Source organism: Hylobates moloch, unplaced genomic scaffold (assembly GCF_009828535.3).
Source record: "Hylobates moloch isolate HMO894 unplaced genomic scaffold, HMol_V3 SCAFFOLD_9, whole genome shotgun sequence".
NCBI classification, from domain to species: domain Eukaryota; kingdom Metazoa; phylum Chordata; class Mammalia; order Primates; family Hylobatidae; genus Hylobates; species Hylobates moloch.
The window spans coordinates 56,628,927-56,639,911 of record NW_026652284.1 but is presented as its reverse complement, the minus strand read 5'-3'; the positions used below and the strand labels follow the sequence as shown (position 1 = coordinate 56,639,911).

General features: G+C 33.4%; 1 long non-coding RNA gene across 1 annotated transcript in view; it reads left to right on the top strand.

Moving 5' to 3' along the window:
- Window positions 1–7,410: 7,410 nt before the first annotated feature.
- The window catches only part of LOC131384197 (uncharacterized), a 51,013-nt gene continuing 47,438 nt past the window's right edge, over window positions 7,411–10,985 (top strand). The window contains exons 1-2 of the long non-coding RNA XR_009214819.1: window positions 7,411–7,516; window positions 9,416–9,548. This is a non-coding gene — a long non-coding RNA (uncharacterized LOC131384197). The remainder of the gene's footprint in view (window positions 7,517–9,415; window positions 9,549–10,985) is intronic.

Genomic DNA, 10,985 nt, shown 5'->3' with positions numbered 1-10,985 from the left:
TTTCATGTACCAAATTGTAGTACAAAAGAAGAGCAAACCATAAATACATCGGAATAATTTTTAGATAGAATGAGATAAAATATCTGCAAATAGCTTTTGACAATAGAGGCAGTGATTAATAATGGCAAGGTATCTATGCAACTTCTTTTCAATTCACCTGGAATAGCATGCCTATAATGAGGCCAGACCTTGGTACAATGAGTAGAAGAAAATGAAACACACTGAGGGGGACAAGGAATATTCTCTACAACCCTTCTACCAGATGAGACTTCAAATGCCTGTACATGCGTTTAGTGACATATTTTTAAGTAGTCTTGGTAAATTATTTCAGTTGTTATTGTTTACTCTCGTTTGTCAATCCACTTCTCACTGTACTTCCTCACAATGGTTTAGCATGCTGTAGGATTTATCTATTTTTAGTTCAGTCCATGGTATACATTCTACAGAGATTATCAAGGCAAAGGGACATTTCCCACTGTTAGCAATTTTGTGGATCAAACTGCAAAATTTCCTTCCAGTGTCTCCTGCTATGCTGCCATTTCCCATATCTGCATAAAGTCCCTATCAATGAAGGCACTTGTCTAGTAACAACAACTCCCCTGAATAAAAATAGCCTATTACAAATTATAAGCCAGGCTTTTTAGACCCTATCTCACACCCCTATAAACACAGTGATCACAAGCCTTTGGGAGAACCAAATGAGAATTTGTATCAGTAAAACATGGCAATCCCACTCAAGTCCCCATGTTTTCTTGCCTAGTACCTGCCATCCTACTGGATAGCTTCCTTCCAATTCAGAAATTTGGAAAGAGATTATTAATTTTGTTTCTTAATAATTCTCTTGTGTATAGGATAAGGAAAAAATGGAATGTGGTGATGGCTTTTGATGACATATTAATAGTTTCTTATACAGCTTTCTGATATTATAAATCTTCACTTACAAAAATTATTTTAAATTATATATCTTAAAACTGATAAATGCCACTCCAACAAATACCACTCCAACAAATTGTATTATTCTTAACAGATAGCACAACTCTTCAGACTTTCCAGTTGAGATTCAACACCTGCCACCCTGGTTCTTTTTTACAACTTCTTTCCCTTCTTCCTTCCTTCCTTCCTTCCTTCCTTCCTTCCTTCCTTCCTTCCTTCCTTCCTTCCTCCCTCTCTTTCTCTATTTCTCTCTTTTTCTTCTTCCTTTCCTCCATCCCTCCCTCTCTCTGTTGTTCTTCTTTCTTTCTTTTTCTTTCCTTCTTTCCCTTCCTTCCTTCTTTCATTCTTTTTCTTTCTTTCTCTTTCATTCTTTCTTTCCTTGTTCTTCTTTCTTTTTTTCCTTCTTTCTTTCTTTCCTTCCTTCTCACCTATTCAACCAACCTACATGTGGTTCCAGGGTAATTACTCTACCATAGCAAAGAATCCTTAACAATAAATACAGTAGTTTTTGACTACAAAGATTCACAAATAGAGACTGTGGCCTATTTTTATATGCTTAATACTTACTGCAAAACATTATATATGTATGGAGCATTTAATAAATGCTAGCTGAAAGAATGAATGGAAGTATATAAAAGGTGATTTGTGAGAATAAAATATGACTAATTCTATTTGAAGTAGTAGCTTTTAGAAATCATGTATGATTCTAGACTTCATGGCAAATTCTGAGGCTGGCTGGACTATCAGATACTTAAAGGACAATGTAGAAAAACAAAATGGAATGGTTATAAGGATTTTACATTTATCTTAAGGAATATGAACTTTATCTTGTAGGGTAACTGTTCTTAACATTTTTAGTACATAAATCCTTTTAAATTTCATGAAAAATATGCATTATCTCTCTTTATCTCATTCTCTTTTGGTCTCTCTGTATGCATGTATAAAATCAGAAAATGCACAACTACCTGAAACCCATTGATTGGTCTTCTAGGTCAGGGGTCCCCAAACTCCAGACCATAAACCAGTACCAATCATGGCCTGAACCAGGTCTCACAGCAGGAGGTGATGAGTGGTCCAGTGAACAAAGCTTCATCTGTATTTAAAGCCACTCCTCATCATTCTCATTACTGTCTGAGCTCTGTCTCCTGTCAGATCAGCAGCAGCATTAGATTTTTGTAGGAGTGAAAATCCTATTTTGAACTGTGCATGTGAGGGCTCTAGACTGCATGCTCCTTAGGATAATCTAATGCCTGATGATCTGTCACTGTCTTTCATCACCACAAGACGGGACCAACTGATTTCAGAAAAACAAGCTCAGGGTTCCCACTGATGCTATGTTATGATGAGTTGTATAATTATTTCATTATATAATACAATGTAATAATAATAGACTAAAGAGCACAGTGAATGTAATGTGCTTGGCTTATCCTGAAACAACCCCCCATGTCTTGTCCCCGGGTCCGTCGAAAAATTGTCTTCTACAAAACCCATCCCTAGTGCCAAAAAGGTTGGGGAACATTGCTCTAGGTCCTTGCCATTAAAGCTGATGTTCATGGATCATCAACGTTGATGTCACATGGAAGCTTGTTAGAAATGCTGACCCTCAAGTAGCACCTCAGACTTACTGGATGAAACATTTTTTAAAAATCTCAAAATGATCCATACACCTTTACATGTGAGAATTACTGCTCTAGTCATTAAATTAAATTGTCATAGTAAAAAATGATTAAGATACAACATAAGGAGAATAATAAAATGCTCAGATTTTCCATATTCATCTGCTTTTGCTTGTAAAATTCGACATTTTGGAATATCTGATAATTATTTCTAAAACAACTGGATGCATTTTGAGAGCAAAAATCCTGCCTCTCACCAAAAATGGGAAGACATTTCTGAATGATATAAGAGAAGCAGAACAGTATGCTGAATGTATTTGTCTTATTATTCTGGAATCGCTGGCTCTAATTCTTTCTTCATAATTAACTGTGATGCCTTGTATTTAAGACCTCAGTTACTTCTTCTCATCTTGTAGATGATGACAAAAGTCCCTTGCAAGCTCAATAGTAAAAAATAAATACTTTTGAAAAAAACACTAAAATGTGGAAAGGTAGTGGAGGTGACAATATAGTTTTTGTACCTCTTAAGAGCCCATAGAAACAAGTAAGATAGAAAAAAAATCAAAACCCACAAAACTTTAATAGCAAAAGTAGGAGGAAAAATACCACTGAGTGAAGACAAGTCACCAAGATTTGGCAGATCACAAATTTACTAATAGTGTCAATTAGAGGCCCTGCAGACTGGTTAGAGCAATAGCTGAAGTAGGAGGTGGCCTTCACAAGCTCCAATGTGTGGGGAGAACAAGGAAACTGCAGGAAATTTGAATAATTATGGAATAGTCCAGAACCTATGAGATCTCAGAACTAGTCAACCAAAACATCATTGCTGCATCACAGGATATTAGTTTTCTACCACTGTGTAACAAATTACCACAAACTTGGTACTTTAACACCACACATATTACTGAAGGGTTTGGGAAAATGAGTGCTAACTTGAGTAACTTTGGAAAATGGCTTTGACTGGAAACCGTAAGACTAAAGACAAAAGGATCTGCACATATCTGCACATACATACTGTACTCTAGTTGGTAAAATTGTTTCTTAGATGGGAATGGGTTATCAGTTCTAAAACTGCTATACCTGTAAATGAGAGTTGAACAAACACACGCATGGAGGTGGAGGGTGGGAGCCAGGCTTCTCATTGTTGGCGCGGGAGGTACAGGTAAGCAAGAGGCTTTTTATTAAAAAGTCCCAATAAATCACGTTGTACTGGGTGACAGTGAAGGGTATCAGTATGCATGCTTGTTTAGCTTAATATAAATACAGATGGACAGATACAGAAATAATTATAGATATGTATGTACACATGGGTAGATATGCATGCATATATTTCCTAGCTCTGCCCACCGAGAGGGCATAGAAGCAAGAATGCTCAGTCTAGCAATGGGCAAGCCCAGTGTTTGGATCTTGGTTTCTAATGCCATTTGCCAATAGAAAGAACTAGCGTTCTTTGGAGAACTTGTTATAACTAGGGCTGGGCCAGGGAGTATACCAATGAGCCTAGAGCATCTTGTACTACCAGAAAGTGAGGAAGCAAGCACTAAAAAACAAAATGATAGGGGTATGTCAAAGGGACAGAGAAGACAACTTGGAAAAGACCAGAACGTTTTGACTAACAAAATAGGTAATGTGGTATTGGGTTATGGCTCGAAGTATAAAATAAACACCCATGAGTCAGCACCGACGTAGTTAAATTATTGAATAATTTTGTAAATGAAGGAGAAAGACAAATCTCTTGAAGAGAAAAATTCCAAATAGTTTATGTGGCTGTCCGCCCTTTAGGGAGGTGGGGCTTAACTTCCCACTACTTGAGCGTGGGTGTAATAAATGACTTGTTCTCAAATATTAGAGAATGGAAATGGGGGAAATAGTCATTTTACAGTGGAGAAACTGGCAAATGATACCTTGGCCAGGAGATAAAATTTACCACAATCAGTAATATGTTGTGTTGATAATATGCATCCTTGATATAATGTGATGAGAATGTCACTTCACCTTTGTGATCTTCATCTCAAAACCTAACGCTCCATTCTAATCATGATAAAAACGTCGACATGTTCCAATAGAAGGAGATTCTACAAAATAACTGACCAATAGTCTTCAATACCCTCAAAGTTATTGAAACCGCAGAAAATCTGAAAAACTTTCACAAACCAGAGGAGGCTAAGGATATGATAACTGAATGTAATGTGGAGTCTTGGAGAATATTCTGGTTCCAAAAAAAGACATCATGGAAAAAATAATAAAAAACAAATGATACTATGGTAATCTAACATGTTGATAATGGTTGTAAACTGTGTGTGAGGTATATGAGGCAATGAGGGAAAAAAAATCTCAGCAAGACAAGTGCTACAGCCTTAGGTAGCATAGTCATGTAGTACATGTAATTACGTATGTTCAACCACCTTGGCTCTATTTCATTGGTTGTGAAAAAAATACAGGTTCTGCCTACACTCTAGGGGAGAAGGTCATGGAAAGCCACATTAATAGTCCAACTGTCACAAGAGCTCTGTGCTAAGGAAAGGTTGTAAGGATTCAAATCCACCTCTAGGATAAGGACTGGAGAGGCAAAGGGAAGTGAAGTATTCAGACGAAACTGCAGGAAAGACACAGACCCAGCAGTCCTCCGAAACTGCAAGGTCACTTTGTAAAAAACACTGAAAAAATAAATAAAGAAAAAAGAACTGTAGCATTTGTCAAAACCTACCAAACTATGCATTTTATTTTATGCAAATTTACTTAATAAAAATAATATAAAAATTAAAACATAAAATCCTGGTTCTACTTTGAAGATGCTACGAGTAAATTTTCTGAAAGAGTAAAATTGAACACAATTTACCTCAGAATAGACAGAAAGGCTTAATCACCACACTAGAAGCACAGAATTAAAGTGCAAAAATAACATCAGGCCTATATGGATTCACAGGTGAAATCTAACAAACCCTTAAAGGTCAGTAATCACAATTCTACTTTAACTCACTTATACTATGAAAGTAATAAAATTTCTAAATTGATTTAAAATAAATTGTATACCACTGATTTCCTAAACCTATCAAAAATCAAAGGCCCCGGAAATAAACCATATTTATTATTATCAATATAAATATCTCAAATAAAATATAGCTAATCAGAAACACAGCCTTTATAAAAAATAATGCAGCATGTTCATGTGGGTTTATTTAATAGATGCATAAGTGGTTTAATGTTAAGAAATTCGTTAATATTATTCATCACATTTACAGAATAAGTAAGAACGTTTTTTGATCATTTCTATAGATGCAGAAAATCAATATCCTTCTCTCAGTACAACAGGATTGCATAGAAACTTACTTAACATAATCAAATACATATCATAGACTAAAAGACAGCATCATACTTAATGTGGAGGCACAAGAAGTTTTCCTGGTAAAGTCAGAAATAAGATTAAGATGCCAACTAACTACCCAGAATCTGTGTTGTAGATATTAAACAAGGCAATTAGAAAAGAGAAAGTAATCAGCAGCATGAGAAAGAGTTGAAAAGGGAGAGGAAATGCCGTTTCTATGTTTGCATGATAGGATAATACATCTGGAAAGCCCAGTGGAAATTATGGAGAAAATTACTACAAAAAAAGATAATTTATTAAAGTAGTACCTTATAAAGTCAATATACAAAATCAGTAATCTTCATGCATACATTTAAAAATGAATAAAATCCAAAATGGATGATACTATCTATTTTATATTAGAGATAGATAGATAGATGGAGTATAAATGAACTGAAGAAATATTCCTGAAGGGTTCAAAGATAGACTTGAATAAATGTAAAGACTTAACATGTTTTGAATAGAAAATCTCTATCTAATCTCTATCTATCTGTGATCAGGTTTTTGTTACTTCATAAAATATACACAATTCTAATAAATATACAATTAGGCTTTTTTATTTCCCAAAAGGTAGACAAACTATTTTTTAAAATTAAGATCATCTATAATAACAAATAAGGATAATCAGAAAAATTCTGATATAGAAATGACTTGGGAAGAAGCAGTGGAAGACAACTAAGCCTGTTTGATATTATAACATATTGTAAAGGCACTCTAAAACAGTGTAATACTAGTGTATGCATAGCCTGAAAAGTCAATGTAGAAAAAATAAAATTTAGAATTATTCTTAATTGTATATGGAAATATGGCTTCTTAAATCGGTGAAGATAATATGAAAGGATAGTTATATATTTTAAAAGATAAAGTTGGATTCATTGTCATAAGACAAATTTAAAAAATTTCCAATTCATCAGAAACTTTAATGTAAAATGTGAGGGCATGAAAGTTCTAGAAGAATACCTAAGTGAGTTTTTCTATGATTACAGGGAAATATTTCATAATTATTATTAAAACCCATAAGCAATATGGATGATTATAATATTGATTAAAATAAAACATTCACAAAAATAAATGTAAATTTCTAAAAATACATTAATAAATCCACTTATAATAAGATAAATATAAGTTAAAAGTACATTGATTTACTGCCTCCCAGATATTAAAAATTTTGATAATATAAAATGTGGGTGAGCTTTTGGTAACATTACCATTCTTAGTGGGCATAAAAAATTAAACAACTTCACTGGAGAAGTCGTTGGGTAATTCTAGTAATATTATATGGCATTTATCCTTTGATATGGTAACATCACCTCTAAAACTCTCTTTTTAACTTATGCAGACAAATATATGAGAGAGTGATACAGATAACTATCATTGCAGTACTATTTGAAACAGGAAAAGACTGCAAACCAGTTAATGTCCATCTATAATGGACTAGAATATAGAACACTATTGTCACACAATACTAAGTAGTTCCAAAGGGGAAAAGAGGAGTAGTTCTATACGACTGTGGGGTCATTTCAGAGTATACTAAAGAGAAAGCAAGAGGAGAAAAATTCATAAAGTATGTCACTGTTCTCCAAGAAAGGTTGGATAAAAGCACGTAAGTCACATTTTTTATGTCAAGTAAAAACAGGGAAAAGGGAAGTACAATAGTCAAGAAAGGATCATTCATGTGAATGGGAAAAGGAAATTGTGTGTGTGTGTGTGTGTGTGTGTAAGTTTATATGTATGTGCATTTTGTTGTGTGTATGCATAAGCAATAGCGTCTAGACCTATCTCTTTTTTCTTTTTGGAGATGGAGTCTCGCTCTGTCACCCAAGCTGGAGTGCATTGGTGCGATCTTGGCTCACCACAACCTTCGTCTCCTAGGTTCAACTGATTCTCCTGCCTCAGCCTCCTGAGTAGCTGCGATTACAGGCATGCACCACCACGCCCAGCTAATTTTTGTATTTTTAGTAGAGATGAGGTTTCACCATATTGGCCAGGCTGGTCTCAAAGTCCTGACCTTAGGTGATCCACCGGCCTCAGCCACCCAAAGTGATAGGATTACAGACATGAGCCACCATGCCTGGCCAAGACATCTGAATGTATCTATTTCATAGATTTGACTTTGGAATCACATAAATATTCTATGTAACTAAAACTACTTTTTAAAAAATCCCTAAAAATGTAAAGCAAAATGAATACAATGAATCTAATCATATATCAAATTGAAGGTGTAACTCATAACCACCAAAGAGGAACTATTTCTAGATACTTTAAAACCCAATGATAAGATTAAATGTTCCTAGTTCATATACTGTGAAAAAAAAAAAAGAACTGCAAATGAAACTCAAAAGTAGACAAAATTTAAACTCTGGTCAGTAATCATATTGTTGGAAGTCGTATTAGTATTATTATTCTGAAATTACTGCATGTATCTAATGAGATAAAACAAATAACTATGTTAGTGTCATTGAGAAACTGGATTTTAACTTAGGGGAAACAAGGTACAAAAGTAAGATTAAAGAGGCTAAGTAAAAACCCTATAGTTTTGAATTTGAATTTAATATGAAAGTAAGATTTTACAATTTATTTTATTTTATATTTTAAAATACATTTTCTAGCTCTGTCCACCAAAAGGCTCAGAAACAATCAAACCAGTAGCAATAAACAACCTGATTCCCAGATTTTGGTGTCTACATACCAGTTCTAACAGGGAGGAAATAGGGGTTTTGCAGAAATGGCTGATTTCATATTTTGGGCATAAAATATATGAGATAATCTTGCAAAGTCTTGGCATACCAGAAATAAAAGATGATTTTAATGATTTATAGGCTCATGACCAATGGGCTTTGCCACAACCTTTATCTGAGCACCAATGCATGTAATAATTGCAAGTATTGAAATGTGTCAAATATGTCTGAATACATGAGTTTATGATTATTATTTATAAGCAAAATAAGTTTCACAACCTAAAACCTCATTGGTCACATTTGCATAGCATGACTATTTATCCTGGTTTACAAATAACAGGCAGTGTGGATTATTTTGTTGTCCCAGTATAATAATTAATAATGTCCACTTTCACTTTAAAGTATGTCCAGCTTTGAACAATAAATTATATGATCAACTTAGCTTTGAAGAATGACAGAAGGAAGATATATTAAATAAAACTTGATAAGCAAAAGTAAATAATTAAGCATTTTAGCCTGACTTTTCTACAGAAAAAAGTCAGAATAGTTATCTTTTACATCAAGATAACTAAATAGTAGTTGAAGGAAGGGTTTTCCTTATGAAGTATTTCAGCTAATTAATGAATCAAATTTGATAAACTCTTTAACTTAATAGTTTTTAAACCTCCAATCAATAAATGAATTTAGGCCATGATTATAATAAAAAAGACAACAAGATGTCATATCATTTGTACTAGAATTATACTATAACATCACTTATAAAACATATTTGCCAAAAAATTAAACCTTATCAAGATTTTTTTGCCTTTTTTTCTAATCACCAGTTTACATGATATACAGTGGAGAAGGAAATACATTAAATAACACTTTAAGGAGGCAATAAGCAAACTCTAGACTGTCGGAAACTAAATTTCTAGTTTCTTAAAACATGAGTTGCAAGAGGAAATAATTAAAAAGGTAAGAAAACATATAAATTAAATGAGATTTAAGAAACATTAACTCATTGCAATATACAAAGTTAATTTGGATATGGTTTCATACAAACTAAAATATTTATGTGACAATCAGGTAACTTTACAAACTAATGAGATATTTAATGATGTGAAGTTGTGATAATCGATTGAAGTATTTGTTTTTCAAAACAGCATATTGCACATGATAATTATATACAATCTTGTCAATTAAAAACACTTTTTAAAAAAAGTCCTGTTTTAGAAATGTGCACTGACATAGTTATAAATTAAATCATATGTAAACCTAAGTTTTATCCTAAATAACCTGGGGGATGGAGATGTGAGAGTTATAGATAAACTCATTTGGATCATATGTTCATAGCTGTAGAAGTTGAATGACAGGTAGGTGGGAGGGGAGTGAGTAATTATTATCTCTACCTTTATACATGTTTAAAATGTTTCTTAACAAAATGTTTACCCAAGAGTGCAGGAAAAATGACATATATGGCTGTCTGTATACATAGAGTAATCAAAGTATGTTTAGTAACTGACTATCTTCATTTAGCCGAGTCATGCTTCTCTTGATTCAAGGAAACTCTTGAGTTGGGGATGGGCAGAGGGAGATATTTCTTCCATACATGAAGCATAGTGTGCACATTCACTTAGACCTGAAATGGAGAATGAAGTCCATTCATGTAATTCCCGGACACTGCCACTTTCATAAAGTCAAAATTCCTTCATAGATAGGCTTTTCTTTGTCATTTAGTATTAAGTGGTAATACTATTTTACCATTAAAATGAAAAGGAATTTAAAAATTCAATAACTGGTTAAACGTATCCATATTAAGTCTATTTTTGGAACACAAAACTGAAAAATTACGCTGGGCACAAATTCTTTTTAGTTCAACTTTAAAGTGCCATTAAACTTACTGCTTCTTATAGAATGAGGAGTATGCTGATTCTTTAAAACATCAAAAATCTGTGCCATCAAGTCTTATCCACCACCTTGTTTAGGGAATATCTTTTATTAGAACATGCATCTTATAAGAATATATTATATATACTATCATCTGAAATATTTCTTGATTTAGAACACTCATTAGGACAATCATTCTCCTTTTCCTAATTCAAAGATCCATAAATGGGCACATTTAAAGAAACATATCAAAAGAAAAAGTCTGAGAGCTTAACACACGGAATCAATGCTGTATTTTTAACAATAAGATAATATTATATAAACTGAGGGAAAGGAGAAACCACTAACAGAAATACTGAGCATGTTTTGGTTTTGAAATTTTTTTATTGACTATAAATTTTCATATGCTTTAAAAAATTGTATTAGCGGGAGGAATCAAGTTTTAAAGAGTGAGAGAGCGTCAATAGCATTAAAAAACTTCCTTTGACCAGACTTCCTTTAAGATATTTCATATGATATTCCTGC